The 20,801-nt window shown below is 46.4% G+C and overlaps 1 protein-coding gene and 1 pseudogene across 2 annotated transcripts in view; one reads left to right on the forward strand and one right to left on the reverse strand.

The window, feature by feature from the left end:
* VPS26C (VPS26 endosomal protein sorting factor C) overlaps positions 1-20,801 on the reverse strand; it is a 42,003-nt gene that overhangs the window by 20,311 nt on the left and 891 nt on the right. Inside the window, exon 1 of one of the 2 annotated variants that reach the window (XM_053917046.2) lies at positions 4,463-4,603. The exons of the other annotated variant lie outside the window; for it this stretch is intronic. The gene's annotated coding sequence lies outside the window, so the exon portion shown is untranslated. Of the gene's footprint in view, positions 1-4,462; positions 4,604-20,801 lie in introns of those variants that run through there. 2 annotated transcript variants of the gene reach the window in all.
* On the forward strand, positions 17,395-18,348 carry LOC112305821 (vesicle-associated membrane protein-associated protein A pseudogene; annotated as a pseudogene).

Raw genomic sequence — 20,801 nt, forward strand, 5'->3', positions numbered from 1 at the left:
CAGGGCACATACATGAATCAACCAATGAATGCATAAATAAGTGGAACAAATGGATGTTTCTCTCTGTGTCCTTAACTCTCTCTCTCTCTCTCAAATATATAAATAAAAAGATAGAAAAAAATTTTTAAATAAAAAAATGGCCCGCAGATCAGAGCATTAAAAAAAACACTCGTCCTACTGCTGTTTACATCTGTGTACCGTCTATTTCCCCTAGTCATCTGGTGAAAAACTTCCACCCAGTCCTCACCTTATGTGAGATTTTGGGAGCAGGGAATATTCTATGTCCCTTAAATGTGCTAAGTATTTTGTTTTTCTTTCCCATTCTCCATCCCAAAGCCCTGAAGTCTAAATTAAAACAAACAGCCCAGGCTGGTGTGGCTCAGCTGGTTGGAGCATCATTCCATGACCAAGAAAGGCTGCAGGTTCGATTCTGGTGACAGCACATAACTAGGTTGTGGGTTTGATCCCCATCCAGGCACAGTCTGGATGTGTCCAATCCCTGGCTGGGGTGCACGCGGGAGGCAACCAATCGATGCTTCTCTTTGTCGCACTGAAGTTTCTCTTGCCCTTCCTCTCTGTCTACAAGCACTGAGATTAAAACAAACGAACAGCCTGACTAGGGTGGCTCGGTGGATTTGTGACAGGACGGGTCAGACCAGATCACTGGGGAGAAGAAGCAGGGGAACCCCAATCCAGCATGAGAAGCTGCTCTGTGACGGGAGAAGGGGGATGGGGAGAAACTCTGTCGCAAGGGACTGAAGCAGCAGCAGGCAAAAGAGCCCCCTTCCCAGGGAGAAGATGGGGAGATGGGCAGTGCGGAAGGCAGCCTGACATTGGAATCGGAGCTGGGGTAGGCTTCCATGTCCCTGGGGAAAGGGACCAATTAACACAGCTAGGGAGACAGGCTGCACCGAGCATGCATGGACTGGAGAGGTCACAAAACTCGTATGTAACAAGATGTCCTGCCCCGGTCACACACAGTGTGCCCGTGTATGGCTGGGAAACTATGCTGCGTTCTGCAAAAATGGCAGCAGGAAAAAGGTCAAAGACACTGGCTGACAACCATGGTGGACATCAATGTGCATTGGTTGAAATGCCAGGCACTCCACGCACATGGATTTCTGGGCTGAGTCTTTGAAATGGAACATGCCGGGGAACATGTGGTCTTTTCTCTTCCCCTCACTCGGCTGGCCACAGTGGCTGAGTTCTTGAGACTGGTGGGACCTGGGGGCTGCGAGGTCTGGGAACAGACTGGCACCCTCCCACACAGAAAGCAGTGGCAGCACTGCCTGTGCTGTGGGCCCTACCCAGCCAGAGGCAGACTCATGGGAGGTGCCTGGAGCCGAACTGTGACCTGGAGCTCGCCAAGCAGCCTGGATGAGCCTCCTATAGCCGGCTGTGTTCCCCAAGGACAGTCCTTTAACTGGGAAAAAGGATTTCAGGTGCATTCTGGAATTGGTCTGGCCTGGCAGAGGGTGGCAGGATTATCTGTCTTCGGGTGTTTTAAAGGGAGTGAGGCTGAGGCAGAAACCTGCCATTATTCCAAAACTGTATAGCCTTTAAGTAAACAACCCCTCCCTTGTCCACCACACTTCTCACTCCAGAGTTCTGCCGACAGGTGCCGAGCAGCAGAACCCCACTGACTGTTCTGCAGGAGCACTGGCTGTTCTGTAACAGGTCGGGCACCATCCCATGAACCAAAAGGCCACGGGTTCGATACCCTATCAGGGCACATGCCTGGGCTGCAGGTTTGGTTCCCAGTTGGTGCATGTAAGAGAGGCAACCAATCAATGTCTCTCTCATGTTGATGTTTCTCTCCCTTTCTCCCCCTCCCCCGTTCCCCTCTCTCTAAATAACAAACAATTTTTAAAGCAAATGAACAACAAAATATATGATCATCTCCATTTTAAGCAGATTTCAAGAAGAATTCAAAGAGTAGAACTCACTTTGGTCTTTTTAATTTTTTAAAAGATTTTATTTATTTTTATTTTTAGAGAGAGGGGAAGGGAGGGAGACAGATAGGGAGAAACACATCAATGTGTGGTTGCTTCTTGTACGCCCCCAACTGGGGACCTGGCCCACAACCCAGACATGTGCCCTGACTGGGAATCAAACAGCAGACCTTTCGGTTCACAGGCCAGCATTCAATCTACTGAGCCACACCAGCCAGGGCAGAACTCATTTTGTTCTTAACGCAAAAAAGTGCATGAGTGTATATAAGTGAAAATTCCTTTGAAATAATTTAACTTTTATATTTAATTAAAATTATTTTAACTTTTATATAACCCAATGAGACAGAAATCTATTTTTTTTTAATTTAAATCCACCAGTATATTTTTAAAAATATACTTCACTGGTATGTCCCAGAAATAAAATGATACAAAATAATGTTTTAAAATTGATCAACTAAACAACACAATAGAAATGGAGGAAAGTTCTGCTTCTGTTTAATCAGAACATTTTCCAGCTAACTCTGTGGGATCGGGATCTGGGCTGACCACTGGTTGGCATGCACTCATGATGTGAGCAGAAGCTTCCCTTCCTTGATTTCTATGCATAAGGAGGAAAAAGCAGTGAAGTGCCTTGGAATTAAGCAGAGTAAATATTTTATGACCCAAGGGACTTTTCTGTCATTCTTTGATTTTAATTAAGAAAGAATACAGTGGAGAGAATACAAAATTAATAAAATATTCACAGGTAAATTAGGTATTCTAACCATAGACAGGTCTATTTAATTCCTACCAACAAAAGGAGGACATAGAATTAGCCCAGGTATAGCCCAGGGAGCCAAAATTTAGAAACAGAGATGTTTCAATAAGTTAAGACCCACCGTAATGAACAATCTTTTTTCTTGTTTTTTAAGTAAGATATAATTAATATATAACATTGCATTAGTTTTAGGTATACCAGGCAATTAAAAAAAATTTGTTTTATTGTTGTTCAATTACAGTTGTACCTATTTTCCCCCATTGTTTTGCCCTGCCCTGCCCACCCTATATATCAGGCAATTCTTGATTATCCTGGCAGAAGAGGAAAGAATGAACTTGAATAATTAGAAGTTAAGGAGAACCCCAGACTTCGTGAGGACCTTACCCCGCACACTTGTACCTACCACTCTAACAAGGGGGAAACAAGGTTACGGCCCTGCAGAGGGCCGGCACTTCCCCCAGCAAAGTGAGCGCAAGTTCTTCAACTCAGGGCCATGGCTGCACTGAGAGGCCAGCCACAGATTTAATAATGGCAATGAATCCCAGAAACTACATTCAAAGTTGAGCACATGTGTGCTGTCTTTTAGGGAGAAGAGCCATAGCTTCTGGCCTATCACCAAGGAGGCCCTTGACCTGAGAACAGTTGAGAGGCACAGATGACAGCATGCAGGTCCCACACGTGTGTGTGCGCATGCACGTGCGTGCGCAAGACATGAGGTATCGGATGCCTGTACTTCCGACTGCATGTCTCACCCCTAACAGGGCTTGGACCAGCACAGACACCTGGGGTCCCACCAGCCCTGCGAAACCATGCTCCTCTGCTCCAGGGACCCACACCACACGGAGCCTGTTGCCAATCAGTGCATCTCTGCCCTGGAGCAGCCAGGTCTGGAGAAAGGCCCCAGGCAGCTGTCTTCAGCTGCACACCAAAAGGTGGGGCTGGAACCAGGCGCTGGAAGGCCACTGGCCACAGCTGGCCTCACCACCAGCTGGTTTCCTCAGCAGACACCACTACCGTAGGGTGTAAGAGGGACGTTTTCTAACTTTGTCTCCTCTGAATGTGAAAGGCCACCACCGTTTAAACCACACCACTCCTCTCTTCCTTTTCTCTGGAATTAAGCACCAAACCCAGAATGAGGACATGGGGGGTTGAAGACGGCTCTAGCATGCCCCCCTTCGTTTCCTGGAAGTCACCCAAAAGAACAAGAGACAAAACCACAAAGTCCATTTTCAGCGAAGCAAGGAGACAGTTAAATACCAAGAAATAGGTGGAAGAGCTGCTAAAAATAGTGAGACGGGGTGTGGGGGCTGGGAGAGGGGTGGGCACGAACTGGGAAAGGCCGCAACACAGCCCCATGGCTGTAGAAATGTGCTTCTGGAGGGTGAGGGCCCGGCTGGGGGGAACGGTCAGGCTCCAAGGAACAGAGCAAGCCCAGTGAGAGGTCCCACAAATGTACCCCAGGGGGGATGCAGGAAGCAGCGGCGGGAGGCACTGAGCCCTTAGTGCTGTGAGAACCTCCCTCAGCTGCTTATCTCCCAGGGAAAAGGAACGAAAATCACACAGCAAACCTCATTTGGCTTATTCTAGGAATAAATTCATCTCCTACAAGGAGGCGACATTAAAAGAACCCGCGGAGAAGCACAGGGCACATAACGGATTTAAAGTGAGAGGAGGATGGAGGAGCGAGAGGAACCCTGGCAGCCCAGAGCGCACATGCACAGGACAGACGGCACCACTCTCCCGCTTAACGCACCGCTGCAGAGGCCCCGTCTCACGCAGGGCAAACACAGGCCAGTCCTCTCCACGGCCCACAAAGGGGCCCCCTGACCTGTGGCCTGCAGTGCGCTGGCTCACGCTCCCTGGTGCCCCCGCTGTTCCTCTAACCTGCCTGCACGGTCCAGTGTGAGGCATGGGCACCTGCTCTTCCAGCCACCTGGATGCTCCGCCTCCTGCCACCCACGTGACTCACGACAGCGTCTCTCCTCGGCCAAACTCTACTCTGCCTTCCCTGAGCTCTCTTTCAACTAGGGCTCAATTTTTGGATTCCCGTATTCATTTTTGCCTTGCCCAATTTTAGCAAGAATTCTAAGTTAGTTTAGCCATCCTCCATGTCTGATATTCTTCGATCCGGTTCCTCATTCTCCACTCCCTCCCCCAAATGATGTCAGCACCCTGGCCTGCCTTCGGCAAGAGTCCTTCTAGGTTGGTCTGGCCAGAATCCCCTCTACCCCTAACGCTTCTTCCTCTCAGTGATTTTCCACCCGCTGATGCCCACCCTGCTCCTTGGCTATCAAATCTCACTTGCCATGCTCTACTCCGCGTTGAGGCCAATCTCTTCCTTACAGCAAGACCCCACACAGTGGTCCCTACACCTGCCACAGCAGCTCCCCCTTTAATTAAGGCTGCCTGCCTTACCGACCTCGACGAGTGTGAATAATTTCTTCTTTGTCACTTTGTCCCTCATGTCCATGAAGTCACTGTTCCAATGACACCATTGTAGTGAGGCTTCCCTGACCATCCCTATTTCAAATGAACCTCCATTCCCCACACTCGCTCACCAGTCTTCTCAGACTCTGCTCTGCAGCACTTGCCACTTTCTAAAATAAGTTCAAATATATTTTATTTATTATCTGTGCCCCTGGAATGTAAACTCCAGGGCACAGGTGATCACAATAGCAGGCACTCAAATGTTTACTGAATGACTGACCCTTCACAGACAACACAGTACCACCTAAGGACAAAAACCGTGACCATGAACTTCACCATGAATGGTTTTCTTAATCCTCACCCAAGGATATACATATTGATTTCGGAGAGAGGGGAAGGGAAGGAAAGAGAGATGGAGAGATGGAGAGAGAGAGAGAGAGAGAGAGAGAGAGAGAGAGAAACACTGATGTCAGAGAGAAACATCGATCTGTTGCCTCCCATATACGCTCCAGCCTGGGACTGAACGGCAACCTGTGTGTGTGCCCTGACCGGGAATGGGACCCACAGCCTTTCTGTGTATGGATGACACTCTACCAACTGACCCGCGCAGACAAGGCTCGCCATGGATTTCTTCATGTAATGAAGCAACTGCTTCTATAAAGGATGAACACAAAATGGAGCTATAAGAGCTGAGGAATGATGAAATGCTTAGGAAATAGGAAGAGATAAAAATATAAGAAAAGCTCAGGAAATAAGTGGAAGAAAAAAAACCATCACAGAAATTCTCCCTTACAGAATTTCACATGAGAAATGATCACTAAAACTACCCAAACGCCACTCTCCACTTATCAGATTAGCGGAGGTCAGAGACCGTGATCCTGGTGTGCTAGGGCAGGGGCAGCAGGCATCCTCATGCATGGCTGGGGGGCGGGAGGGGCGTCTCGAATGCCATAACCTTGGAAGGGCCACTTGGCAACACCAGAAACATTTTATAAGCACGTGGGCCCAGCAATTCCACTTTCAGGAATTTTCCTCAGATGAACATGCACATGTGAAATGACCTATGAACAAAGTTACTTACTGCAACTCCGCTGGAACAACAAAGATTGTAAACAACCTAAAAGAAACCTAAATGGTTTCTTCCTTTAACAGTACCTTAGAGGTCATTCACATTAGTAAACATGTATTCTTTTTTTTTTAAGGCTGCATATCACGCCATTTGTGAAAAAAGAGGGAGAAAAAAGAACACTGTACATATTTACTTGTATGAGCATAAAATATCTTTGGCAGGAGTCACAAGAAATTGATAGCTTTGGGTTCCCCAATAAGCAAGACCCTTGATCGGGGGGAGGGGTAGATGCAACCATGAATTTTGAATTGGTTAACTATTAACACAGTAAATCAATTTTTAAACAAGATCAACTCCAGAATGAGTGCTCTCTACACTTAAATGTACAAAATTCTAAGTCTCTTAAATTTGGACAACCTAAGGGCATAGTGGTCTCCCTTGGAAAAGAGGTCACAATTTTATGCTACAAAGTCACATTCCCCTGGATTATCTCTTACTTTGGACTTGCACACACCTGCCAGAGATATAAAAGCCCCCTAGTCACTGTCTCAGCCACCCCGTCTCCAATGTCCTCACTTTCTGATGATCCTTGCGGCATGAGGAGCCACGACGGCTGCGCTGTTCCCAGGATACTCTGTGTATCTGAACAAGTCCCTCCTCCCTAACGTGTCTGTAACACCGAGAACCACAAGGGATTCTTACTCCCCATTTGGTCTGGAGAGCTTGTATGTCAATAGCGAGCTGCCCTTTCACTCACAGACAGGCAATCAAATGGATTTCCAACCTTGGGGGGTCTGGGAGCCCTCCTTTCTCACAAGACCCCGTACTTCCCTTGCTCCCCAAAAGGCTACAAGCCAACACCTCCAAAAGTAGAAGTTCCCCATTTCCCTAGCTTAAGCTGGCCGTGCGAACAGTTGTCCAGTCTCTCTGGAAGGTGCCAAAGTCACCGTCCTCACGCAGCAGCTCTCGCCTTCAGGATCTGGGGTGTGTTGTTATCAGCCTCCGTGTTAACAGTCCAGGAAAGTGTGTGCCATGTTACACCGGATCATGGTGACGTCCAGGAAAGGCACGAGCCCCAAGAGTCATATAAAGTTCAGGTCTGCAAGGCAGCAGGTCACGTCTTGCGAGGAAGTCCTTGGAGATTCTGGAGTTGCTAGAGCAGGAACGGACAGAGCAGCATCCTGTCTCCTTCCTCACTACACCAGGCCACGTGGCTGGGTCCTGACTACAAACTACACAGCTCCCTGCTCACTAGCTCAGGCCAGGTGGCACAACCCCTTACTACAGGCAGCATGCCTCCTCCCTCAGTGCTCCTCCCCACACGGCGGAATCCCCTTATGGCTGCCAGCCCTTTGTTTCAGTCCTGAAAGTCACTTTACACCTTTCGCCCTAAGGCCTGAGTGCAGCCATTAGCATAGCAACCAGCCTGTCATTGTAAGGTGAGGTGTCTTCAATCCTATCACTGGCTCTCCCCCATCCCCCAACCAAGGTTTGTGGAGGCTTGGGGGCTCCTCAACCTACACCCCATTTCAATTCCCCTTTCAGACTCTGGACCCTTTATAATCTTACAAAGGACAATAAGTGAGGATCTCCTGATCTTCTGGCGCTACTTGCTGCTGGACATGGTCGTCGTCCTACCTACCCCTGGGTCCAGGGATCCCTAACAGTGTGGGGGTGTGGTGCAGAGGGTGGCCTTCCTGTGCAAGGAAGGACCTTGCAGAGTCCAGGTCAGTTGGCTGACCCTGGGGAGTGACATGTGCAATGTCCAAAGGCTGAAGCTACTGGGCAGTTGGCATCCTTGTATTCTGGAGGCAACGGATTTGGCAAGAGGTTTAGAGGGCACAATTGAAACCATAACCACTAAATGACAAAGGCAGGAACCAATCCTCTTCAATGTCCCACATTAGGAAACGAGTGGTTTCTCTGGAGGAAGGTGTGCAAGGCGTGTCACACCTGTCCAAAGCCCTTTGCCCACTACACTTAGCTTGGGCTGAGGGGAGTATTTTTAGGAATTCCCCCCTTTTAGACTTCTGGGCCCTTTCTGTCCAAGCCATTAGGGAAGAAAAGGAAACCAGTTTTAAAGTGAAGCCCACAGAACGCCCCATACTTCACCAACCCAACCACTTAGTCCAGCCAAACCATTGAGTTTCAAGAGGTGGTGATACAGACTGGCTTCTTAAGTGAGGCCTATACTGTGTAACAACCACTCAGATGATGAGATTACAGGCTTACACCCTATGAAAACAGAAGAACATCCAGCTTAATTCACACAGCAACCCACAAACCAGTCTCTGAGTCTGCAAGACTGTCTTGGGAAGACATCCAGTTGCAAGGCCTTTGTTGGCATGACATTTAACACTGACAATTTGACACATCCTTCTTGACTATAAATTGAGCATCTTTGATGATGTTATAAACCCAGTTTCAACTTCCAAATGAAAACACACTCTGAAGACAGTAGCTGTACTAGGCCAACGTCCAACACTAGGCACAGTGATTTTCCCTGAATCATAATTTTTCCACTTAAGATCACCCTCATTGTCATTAAAGGGATTGCATGAAGTCCAGTTTTAACTTATTTCCATTCACTTGCATACAGCAAGAGCAACAACTGACCACATATGATCTTTAAGTCGGCTTTGCTGGAACTCACACAGGGAACCTTTAGATTGACTCTTTAGTCCGCCCTTCAGGGCACAGAAGCTGAGCCACACACCTGCCATCTGGCCTCACCTACACCACCTGCTTCGCTCAAGTCTTTGAGGCTTCCACTGTGTTCTAAGGTTCCTCCTTGCCATCTTTCAGGAAAGCAACCTTTGTTCCTTCCCTGGAAAGACTACGGTGAACCACACACCAACCAAGCTACCAGGCTTTTTCTCATGGGCTTTCTCTAGCTTCAAAAGTCGACCCCAGTGCCTCAGGGCTTTCTGGTGACATCCAAGCCCAGACATACCTCCTGCAGGTGTGACATTCCAGCCAAAATTTTGGCTGAAAAAATCACCATTAACAACTGGTCTTACTGGTTTTATGCAAAGAAACCTTATATCATTATTTATTCCTTTAGAGTACCAAATTCTGGAGGGAGCAGGTAAGGAGAAAAATAGAAAGTGTGAAGGAAAATCCCATATCTAAATTTTACTCAAGTAAAGTGAAAGATTATGTTCACCCAAAAACCTGTTCACAAATATTTCTAGTAGCTTCATTCACAGTCACCCAAATGTCCTTCAGTGTGTGCATGGATGAACTGTGGTACATACATACCAGGGAAGATGACTCAGCATGAAAAAAGAACTACAGAAACAGCAATTTGCATGAATCTCAAAGGCTACGTGACAAAGCCAGATTCAAAAGCCTCCATATCACATTATCATATTTGTGCCATTTGTGCGCCATTCTGGAGAACTACAAGGATCAAAAACATCCCCGTCTGGCCTCACGGGGTCCGCCAGCACTCCTATGCCGAGCGCCTGCCTTTCCCCAGCAGCCCTTCGGACCAAGGGCCTCCTCTGCTGCCGGGCCTGCTTCCACCCTCCAGTCCTGGACTGTGCCTGCACCGGGCTCCGCTTGGGGTCTGGCTAGTCCAGTGCCCTATGCCACACCGTCTGTGACACTGGGCACTGGACTAGCTTCCTGCAGGAGCTGGGACTGTCAAGTGTAATTCTGGGGTGTGCCGATGGAGCACGGGAGGAGGGGGCAGGAGAATCTTAACTTGAGCTGATACTGCTGCGCACTCCTGCATTTTCTTAGCCAGTGAAAGTGAATTTTAAATTTATAAAACTAATATAAATCTTTGAAAAACCAGAAATATGTGGTCAAATTAACACTATCTCTTTAAATTAAAAAAGTTTCATTGTCCTGCTGATTAGGGAAGAGAATTTCTGCTCATCTACGCCTTACTTTTCATTGGATGGGACTTCTCCTTCCCCAAGATGATGGGGTGGGCTTTAGCATAATGGTCCGAAATGATCTTTTCTGATCACACAAAGGAAGGGACAGTATCTGGTGGCCATCATGCCTGGTGTGTAGCACTAAGACTGTAAGCATGCGTAAGAACACTGGCGTGGGGAGAGGGGCAGTGAGGACTCAGGGAACCCAGCCACCATCAGAAAGCACGGCACCAACATCATGTCCCTCAAGAACCTGCCTGACAGCTGGGAGGGCAGCTGCTGACGCCCTCAGTTTCTCGGAGGCAAACTCTTTCTGAGCCTCAGAATGGCTTCGCTGGGGACAGTTTCCTATTAACAGTCAAAAGCCACATAGGACCCCATAGTGCCCTTCCCAGGGAGCCTTTTGACACCTGTAAGGAGACCAGTGAAGGCGGTCTGCTGGCCCAGCACCCCAGGTGAGCAGTCTGTTAGGGAGGGAACTGGCAGAAGACCAACCACAGGTGGTGGATCTACGTAAAATAGGAGGCTGCCTGTTTTGGTTTAAGCCCCCCAGTAAATAAAAGAAAATGTTTTAAGCCTAGTTGCATGCACTGCATTATATCTGAGATTTAATAGAGCTCCAGTTTTGGCGTAGACCAAATCAAATGGGTTGGTATGCAAAACCCGCAGTCGTGTTAGCTCTGGCCTCCCATCACATCCTATAACCAGTACTTTTCCAGCTGTGAACCATTGGCCCTGGGCCCCTGCAAGCGCCTCAGCAGCCACTTTGGGATTTGAGGAAGAGTTGGAAAGGTAGGGAAAGAATCACTTCAAATGGAAATGCTCTGCTTTTATTTGCTCATGAAACAATTTTAAGAACTATTACAGTTATAAAAATTGACATATTAGGATTCTATATAAGATTTCATTTAATAAAAAGAGTTTCAGTGCTTAAAAATTTGGGGGTAAATCTATATTCTATATAAACAATATCGTTCATTTTCTTGAGCTGTTGGTGAGGAAACACTTTCATTTGAGATGAAAGGGTATATTTTCCATCGCCTTGAGAACGATGCCATTTCTCTGAGCCTCAACTGTCTTCTCCCAGAGAGTGAGAGAACAGACTGTCCCTCAAAGCAGGCTCACCAAGGCAGTGCTGGGGCTGGTTCCGGACCACGGCAACAAAGTGGGTCCCCCAGGGGTTTTGGTGTCCTAGTGCATATGCTATGTTTAAACTGTAGTCTATTAAGTGTATGATGATATTATGTCTAAAAAAACAAACGTACAGACCTTAATTTAAACTACTTTATTGCTAAAAAACGTTCACTATCATCTGAGCCCTCAACAACTCCATCTTTTTGCGGAGGGAAGGCCCTGCCTCATGTCGATGGCTGCGGATGGATGGGGGGGTGGGACAGTGCTGGGAGGTAGGGGTGGCGGTGACAATTCTTAAAGTAGGACAACAGTGAGATTTCCCACATCAAGGGATCCTTCTTTCCACAGGTGCTTTCCCTGTGGCATGCGCATCTGTGTGATGGCATTCACCCACAGAACTTCTTTCAAAATTGGAGTCAATTCTCTTAAACTCTAGATGGCATCTTTTTCCAATATGATGTTTCACCTTGAAAAGCTGTTGTTTAGCATAGCCACCTTCACCAATCATCTTGGCTGATCTTCTGGATAACTTGCTGCAGCTTCTCCGCAAGCACTCGGTGCTTCACCTCGAATGTGGCTTTATGGAGACTGCTTTCCTTAAACCTCGTGAGCCAACCTCAGCCAGCTTCAAACTTTTCTTCTGCAGCTTGCTCACTCTCTCAGCCTTCATAGACGTGAGGAGAGGTGTAGGGCCTGCCCCTGGATTAGGCTTTGATGTAAGGGAGTGGTGTGGCTGGGTTGATCTTCTGTTTAGTCCACTATAGCTTTCTCCGTATCAGCAGTAAGGCTGTTTCCCTTTCTTATTCCTGTGTTTACAGGAGTAGCACTTTTTATTTCCTTCATGGATATTTCCTTTGCATTCACAGCTTGGCCAACTGTTTGGTGCAAGAGGCCTCCCTAGCTTTTGGCATATCTTGGCTTTCAACATGCTTTCCTCACTAAGCGCAATCATTTCTAACTTTTAAAGTGAGAGAAGGCTGTCTCTTTCCTATCACTGGAACACTTAGAGGCCACTGTAGGGTTATTAATTGGCCTAATTTCAATATTGTTGTGTCTCAGGGAATAGGGAGGGTTGCGGGGAACAGCTGGTCGGTCAAATGGTCAGAATACACACAACATTTATCCATTAAATTCACCATCTTACATGGGTGTGGTTCCTTGTGCCCCCAAACCGTTACAATAGTAACATCGAAGATCCCTGATCACAGAAAGTAACATCGAAGATCCCTGTTATAACAAATATAACAATGAGTCTGAAATATTGCAAGAATTACCAAAATGTGACGCAGGGACACAAAGTGAGCAAAAGCTGTTGGAAAAATGTCTCGATAGGCTTATCTGACACAGGTTGGCCCCAACCTTCAACTTGTAAAAAAACACAGTATTTTTTTATGGTGCGCCTGTAAAGGACTGTGACAGAACCATGAGCCAGGCACATGCTGGGTCCGAGTCCACACACAGGAACCCTGAATGGGCCTGGAGCAAGTTACTGCACTAACTGACCTCTCCCTAAACTTCCATCCAAATGGGGCAAAGTTATTTCTGAGGTTTGGAATGTTGCACTTTTCTTGTTGGCATAGTAATGTCAGCTGTTCACCTGCTAACATTGTTCTTCGGACACAGTTTGGCCTCCGGTGCGCTCACTGGGAGCGCAGCCCAGCCGGCCAGCGGCTGAGGAGTGAGTCGGCTTTCTGAACAGACACCGAAGCTGAGAAAACTGACTGGGGATGCAGTGGTGTCATGGATTTGTTGAGTAAAAGAACTGCAGTTACATTCAGGGTCGGGCAGGAGCGAGGCCTGCGTGAGTGTGGTTGGCATGGTAATAATATGGGTGTAATAATTAATAGTTTTAATTTGAACATTCCACCTAAAATGTCACATGGTGTGCTTGAGTGTGATACCGTTACGTTACAGAATGACACGCTTATGATGTTGTAATAAAAAAGGGGCGTTATTTGTGCCGGACCCTGTACAACTACCTGATTAAAAAGACTGAATGATAAGAGGCCTCCAGAGGCAGGGCATTGAAAGCTCCCTGAGTGTAGCTGAAGTCCAAATGGAAAGCGGATGGAAGACCTCTTTCAGCTGACACCTTCCCAGAAGGTGCTTTTGCTAAAGGGCAGAGGGAAGACGAGCCAGGGTGACAGAGGTGCAGTTCGAGTGACAGGAGAGGGAGGCGGGTGACAGCAGCAATGACCTTCCTGGCAGGCTGGGAGCTGGGTCCGGCTACAGAAGAGACCAGTGGGGCTCTGCTGACTCAGGCTGGGGGCAGCGGGCAAGGGGTCAACAAGGAGAACAATGGAAGGGAGAGAGGGGCCGTCTCTGTACAACCGCCTGGGCTGCTGCTCTCCAGCTGGGGCTGCTCAGCTGGGAGCTCGGTGTGGGGGCAATCACCACTGGAACCTGGAGAAGGTGAAGGCAGCCACACAGGGCTGAACCCAGGATGATGCAAGGTCAGGAGGCCCAGCCTGGAGATTCAGCATCGAGAGAAAGGCAGAGAAAAACCCAACCACCCTGCCAAAGTCTGGCACCTAGCAGTGTCCAGAGCGCCCTGACGTGCTGAGACTTGTCCACAGGCTGCGGCGTCTGGGGAGGGACTTGCCCACAGCAGTCAGGCAGGCTTCACCGACGCTGAGGCCGGCGGCCCGTCTGTGGCACCGCACACCACATGGAGACCTGCCTGGATAATTTTATTGCATTCCGGTTTTCCCACAGGCTTGGGGAATTCTGAAAATACCTCTCCTGCAGTATATAATGGTTAGGGGGTGATTTCAGACATAAGCCTTTTTGGGAGTACTGAATCATGAGTGGGAAGAGAGGCCTACTTCAAGTTTAGATGACTGTGTCTTCCCCCAAAATGAGATCCCTCCCAGAGCAAAGATCTGTGTTTTTAAAAAAAATATGTTTATTGATTTTAAATAGAGAGGAAGGTAGAGAGAGAGAGAGGGAGATACAGCGATGTGAGAGAGACATGGATTGGTGCCTCCCACTTGTGCCCCCACTGGGGATTGAAACTATAGCCTAGGTATGTGCCCTGACCGGGAATCGAACCCAACTTTCTGGTGTACGGGATGAAGCTCTAACCAGCTGAGCCATCTGGCCAGGGCTTGAAGGCCTGTATTTTTATACCCTAAGTCCTTACCATGCATTCACTATAATTAACCATTCATGTACCAAGAATCCAGTAATAAAATGTAAAATAGGCTTTTTAAAAAATACCATTCTAGCTTTACAAGTTTTCTTCATAATAATGAACTGTTGGATATGGGATTTTTCCTTTTTTATATTTTTAACAGGAAATTACTTGTAAGCCAAATAGGACAAATACAAATAGAACTCCCTTATCATTGAAACCTGGCTATGCTGGGTAGCAAATCTCTTATTTACGTTTTTCACAACCACAGTATTTAAGTGTCATTTTCATAAGTACATGTGCCCAGATTACAGAATGTAAAACATTTTGAATGTATAAAAGCAAATGAATTATACTTACATTATAAAAAACACTCACTATAGAGTTCTCTTAACTAAGCGGCTCCGCTAGCAGGCCGGCAGCACGACGTGCACTCACAACGCACGTGAGGCAAACGTTTCGGTCAAGAACACGCCTCCTGCAACAGGCAAGGCAGTCCACAGCAACACCGAAACCACTCTCAGCTTTCCGTGCCAAAAATGCCGTCATCTGTCTGCTCACCTCCGTCACTGGCCCTCCCTGCTCCCAGTCCGCCGTGAAGTGACATCCAAAAACCTGCCGAGCGTCCGATAAGCCCTGACTGTGCCGTTTGTAGGCTGTACCAACAACTTCATTAGCACTGGGGCAGGCAGAGCAATTCCAAGTGTGCAAAGACATCATGGAAAAGCTTAATGGTGTCTCTACCACCTGCCATTCAAATCAGAACCTATAAAAAATGTCTTTTAAAAATCATATAGTATTTATTTTTCAATTACAGTTGACATGCAATATTACATTAGTTTCAGGTGTACAACATGGTGATTAGGCATTTATGTACCTTACAAAGTGATTGCCCAGGTAAGTCTAGTACCCAGCTGGCACGGTAGTTACTGCAATATTATTAAGACTTTATTCCCTACACTGTGCTTTGCATCCCCATGACTATATTTATAACTGACAATTTGTTCTTTATAATAAATGTCTAAAAACACCATCTCATTCAGTCCTCACAACAGACCCTCTGAGTGGGTGTCATCTCCAGCTACAGACGAGAATTAAGACCCAGAGAAGGCACACAGAGTCCTGGGCTTTGGAATAAAAGAACATAATTTCAAATATTGGCTCTTATTAACAAATTCTCTGAGCCCCAGTCTCCTCAACCAGACAGTGAGGGGGAAGTGCCGCCTCTTCAGTACATGTGAGCATTAAATCGTTAGTGACTGAGTCTCTCCCAATGCTGTTGAGAGGCACAGAGAAAACTTAGACCTCGAACCTCGATTAAAGCGCTGCCGCCAACAAAGACCCAGAAGCTCCTTTCCCCCAAAATGACCATCCCTTGCTCTGTCCCTCACACACCACGCGAGCGCCCTACCCCCTCGCTTTCTGTGCCCACTTATCTTTATCTACTGACCTGTAGGCCTCATGAGATCCAAAGACACTGGCTGAATGAATTTGTTCTAAGTTACAATCTAAACAAGGATGGCAGGGATGAGGATGTGATTATTACATCCAAGGAACGGTATCTAAGACAAAGACACATTGTTAAGCAAAGAGAACAGGCTGCGTGTGTGAGGGTGTGCGAACAGGTGCACCTGCTGCTCACAAGAAACGTCTAGAATGGTAGGCAAACTTCAGTGGATATACCCGGGACAGGAAAGAAGGTTGGAAAGAGGAAGACTTAACTTTTCACTTCCAGCCTTCTGTAAAGTGTTGTTAATTTGGCACACATTATGTTTGTATTTTTAAAACTCATTCCATTGTGATTAAAAAAAAACCAAACAACTCTATCATTTTGTCAATGGGCATCTTTTTCTAGGAAGAAACCCAAATGTCAGTATTAAACCCAAGCATAACTGAGGTTCTCCAGTGACAAACAGAATCACAGCCATTTTCAAATGCTTCCTTAACTAGGAGACTCTAAAGCACAGCAACAAATTCATCACATGTTCTGAGTAGAAGTCTTGGCAGTTTTTTACAGTGCTATTTATAGCATTCTCAGGAAATTAATAACAACTATTTCTATGTTAACAATTCTTCCATTACACACAAAAACGGCCACTCTTAGGACGGAGGTGCAATAGTGCTGGATGGCCCCGCTCTGCCACCTGACTGACCAGTACTCAAGCCCAGACTTGGGCCCCACTGGATGGTCTCAGGCCAATCCCTCAACCCGCGCAGGCCTCGGTTTCCTCAGCAGCAGAATGCCTCTGCTTGGCTGCCAAAGCCCCACACTAGTGTCTGCCAAGTCCTCAGCAGGACCTACGGCTGTTTTGTTCGGTTATGTGCACAAACACATTTCACTTCAATAACAATCACTTACAGCCTAAGGGTCAAGCCAGCAGAGTTGGTGGCCCCCTCAAGCCAGCCGTGAGAATTCCAGGTACTATGCTTGCCACCCATGAGTCAAGTACTTAGAAAGTGAATTGCTACCAGGGGTAAGTGAAAACCCCTATGTTACCTGTTCCACCTGCAGCTGGCTACGAGGAGGGAGGGCGGGAAAGAGAGGCCACCCCTCGCACAACCGTGGTGCCAACTACCCTCGAAACATCACTACCCAAGGCACTGAGACCTCATCAAGTGACTAGCCAGCCCAGGTCCTGATACCTGGAGCTTAGGAAGCAGCTATGACAGTGTGGCCACGGACCCCGCCTCTCCTGAACCACAGGTCATGGAGTCTCACACATGAGTCACAGGCACATGTCTAGGTGTGCATTTTTGTCACCTGATCAGATTTATCAGTTTGACAACTTTTGCTTTGGAGAGGGGGCTTTAAAAAAATAGCACCTGGTGGTGTAGGGTTGAATCAGTTGTGAGACCTGGAGCTGCTGACCTAGCAGGCACCAACCCAGTGACATAGCAGCAGGCATTTGGGTGCAGGAGCTGTGAAATGTCCCTATCATAGAGCTCATCAGAGCCCTCCCCGCCATCATCCCCTGTCCCTAGCCAGCAAACTGCTGCAGCGAGCACACCCCCTCCCGCTCTACTCCGTTTCTCCAATGGCATCCACCTTTGGGGCCATGGTCAAGCACGAGCAGATCCTGGTCCTTGACCCTCCCACGGACCTCAAACACAAAGGCCCCTTCACAGATGTAGTCACTATGAATCTTTAGTTGTGAAATCCATTGGAGAGAACAGTATGTTTCCAAGTGAAGACCGCAGTACCTCTCTGGTACTATGTGAGGCCCAACAGTGGAATCACTGGCCCAGGGTCAACTGTGACTGTTTCAGTAATGCTACAGCCTTTTGACTATGATCCCAATGAAAACAGTAAACACAAGTTTAGGGTACAGGCAATTCTTGTTCCACCAAACAGTTCAGATATGAAAGCTGTGGGGAAGGAGGCAAAATCTCATGAATAATGGATTCTAAATTGAGATGTGCTTTTGGCCATGGCTGGTGAGGCTCAGTAGATTGAGCACCAGGCTGTGAACCAAAGGGTCACTGGTTCAATTCCTAGTCAGGGCACATGCCTGGGTTGTGGGCCAGGTCCCCAGTAGGGGGTGCTCAAGAGGCAACCACATATTGATGTTTCTCTCCCTCTCTTTCTCCCTTCCTTCCCCTCTCTAAAAATAAATAAATAAAATCTTTTAAATTGAGATGTGTTTTTGAAATGCACAATGAAAATGATACATCAATTGATATGGAACCTAGCAAAGCTGTTCCGCTAAATGTATCTAAACAAGATGGATCCAAGCCAAAACCACAGTGTTTCACTCAATGATACTGAAACAAAGAAACTCATGGAAGAGAGTAGCAGACCTCAGGGAGAAATAATGAAGCCATCAGAAGAAAATCAACGCCTGAGAGATGAAAGCTTAAGGCTCAGAAAGGTAGCACACTCAGAGAAACCTGGTTCAACCTCAACCGCATCCTTCAGAGGCAGTATCACCAGTCCTCTTCTTTCACTTCGGGTCATAATTGCAGCCATTTTCATTGGATTTTTCTGGTGAAATTCAGCTTGTAGAGTGAAGCATGCAGAGTGCTCTTTCTTTTATCTTCTCTGGACCAGAAAAAGATTAGTTTACCTACTGTTGCATTGGTAGTATGGCCCACGGTGACCACATTTTGTGTGTGTGTACAGCGTCACATAAGGCTTTGTTTGCCTTTAACTCTTACGGTTAGAAAACACAATAAAAACAAACTGTCTGGCTACTGGACAAATTGTATCACCAGATCATCACTAGCAGATGTCAGCTGCACATTCAGTCCTTTATGAAGTTCACAAAGAATTGTTCTTTCTTTGTGGTTTAAGAGTTCATTTTCTTATCCCTTGTGAGGCAGTTGTTGACTGAGTTTTTCATCCTTACAATCCTGTCCCGTGGTATTTAACACAAAAAAATAAAACTGTTAACAGATTCTTGCTTAATTAACATAATAGCAACAGCTACTTAGGAGGTTATACTGGTTTTTCTTTTACAATTGTCATGTAAGGTCTCCTTTAAAACGCATTTGGTATAATTGACTGAAAATTGAGAAACACTGCCAAAGCCAGTAACTGCAGGTTCCGGTCCTAATAATGGCACCAAAAACTGCGCACTAGGTGGACACAGCTGACACCACCTTCAACTCTGCCACCCCCAGGAGTGGTCCCAGCTGTGTAAGGCTTTCGGCTGGACCAACTTCACGGTTCCATTTCTTGCATCTTTTCTAAGTGTGCTTTTTATTACTTGTACCGTATTTTAAACCACAGACAACATCTCAGCATCTGAGCTGGAGTAACATCTCTGAATGGAATGTGCTAACTTGTTAAATAGTGAGTATTAAAGCGAAATGTATCTAGTCTCCTGTCACTGCTGTCCCCAACTCTTATTTTGATATTTCCAAGGTACAGGAAAAGTTACGAGAATACAAAGTACAGGAGAATTGTCAGCCGCATACACTGCTGGTGGACTGTAAAGTGGTACAGGTGCTTTGGAAAAGGTTGGTGGGTCTTCAGAACGTTAAATGTAAAGTTGCCGTGTCGCCCAGAAATTCCCCTCCTTGGTATCTATCCTAGAGAAATGAAAACATACGTCCACACAAAAACTTGTACTAGAATGTTCACAGCAGCAGTATCCACAAGACCAAAAAGTGAAACCAACCCGAATGTCCATCATCATATGAATGGATAAATAAAACAGGGTATATCCACACAATGGAATATTATTCACCCATAAACAGGAATGAGGAACTGATACACGCTAAGCCATGTATAAACACTGAAAACAACTATGCTAAGTGAAAGAAACCAGACACAAAGGCCACATATCGTGGGATTCCATTTGAATGAAATGTCCAGAAGAGGCAAATCCATAGAGACAGAAAGGAATGAATACATCTGTGACAGCCAGTGGCTGACGGGGAGGGAGGACCATGAGGACTGCTAATGGTTTCTTTTTGGGGTGATGAAAATGTTCTAAAATTAGATGATAATGATGGTTGCACAACTCTGCAAATACACTAAAACCACTGAATTCTCTACTTTAAAAGGTGAAAGATTTATACGATATGAAGAGAAACCAGTGTATGAATTCTCTATTTTAAAGGGTAAATATTATTACGGTATTTGAATTGGGTCTCAATAAAGATGTTATTTTAAAAAGAATACAAAGTGGACCCATATAGCTTTCAATTGGAGTCACCGATTAATATTTTAATTAATATTTTGCTACACTTGATGTCTCTTTTCTTGTCACACTTGGGAGCGTGCATGTCCATCATACACAATTTATGGCTGGACCATTTAAAATTTAGTAATCGTGATACTTGACTTCTATACACTTCAGTACTCCCCTCTGGAACCAAAATGAACATCATATTCAGGAAATTTAACACCAATACAAAACTATTATTTATCATATAGCCTATGTGCAAATTTATCAGAAATTATGCATTGTATTCAGTCATCATATCCCTTTAGTCTCTTAATCTAGAAAAATTCCTTTTTTCATGTCACTGACATTTTTGAAGGATCCAGACCAATTACTTCACAGAATGTTCCGAATTTTGGAGATACCAGATTATTTCCTCATGAACTGGTTTAGGTCCGACATTTGGGGCAGGAATACTGCACGGGTGAGCTGTGTCCTCCTGGGTGCATCCTGCCAGAGCCCTCTGTTGTTACACCAGAATACGTGTCAGTCCTTAGTGGTGATGGTGAGGTGGTGTTCACTGCTGGTGCGTCTTGGTGGGTGTGGGGACAACCATATTCTTCCTTTATAAATGTAGCCTTTCCCCTCTGCAATTAAGGTAACTATTTGAATCTGTGTAAATTTCAGGTTTTGCCAATAACCTTGAACCCAAGGCTTTTAGCGTCCATTCATGATCTTTGCCGGGTGTTCTATCCCTTTTGAGAGCTAGCTGCATTCATGTGACTGATCACGACTCTCAGTTTTATTCCGCAGAGTGTGAGAGCAACTGTGAT

This window comes from Desmodus rotundus, chromosome 2 (assembly GCF_022682495.2).
Source record: "Desmodus rotundus isolate HL8 chromosome 2, HLdesRot8A.1, whole genome shotgun sequence".
In the NCBI taxonomy this organism is placed as follows: domain Eukaryota; kingdom Metazoa; phylum Chordata; class Mammalia; order Chiroptera; family Phyllostomidae; genus Desmodus; species Desmodus rotundus.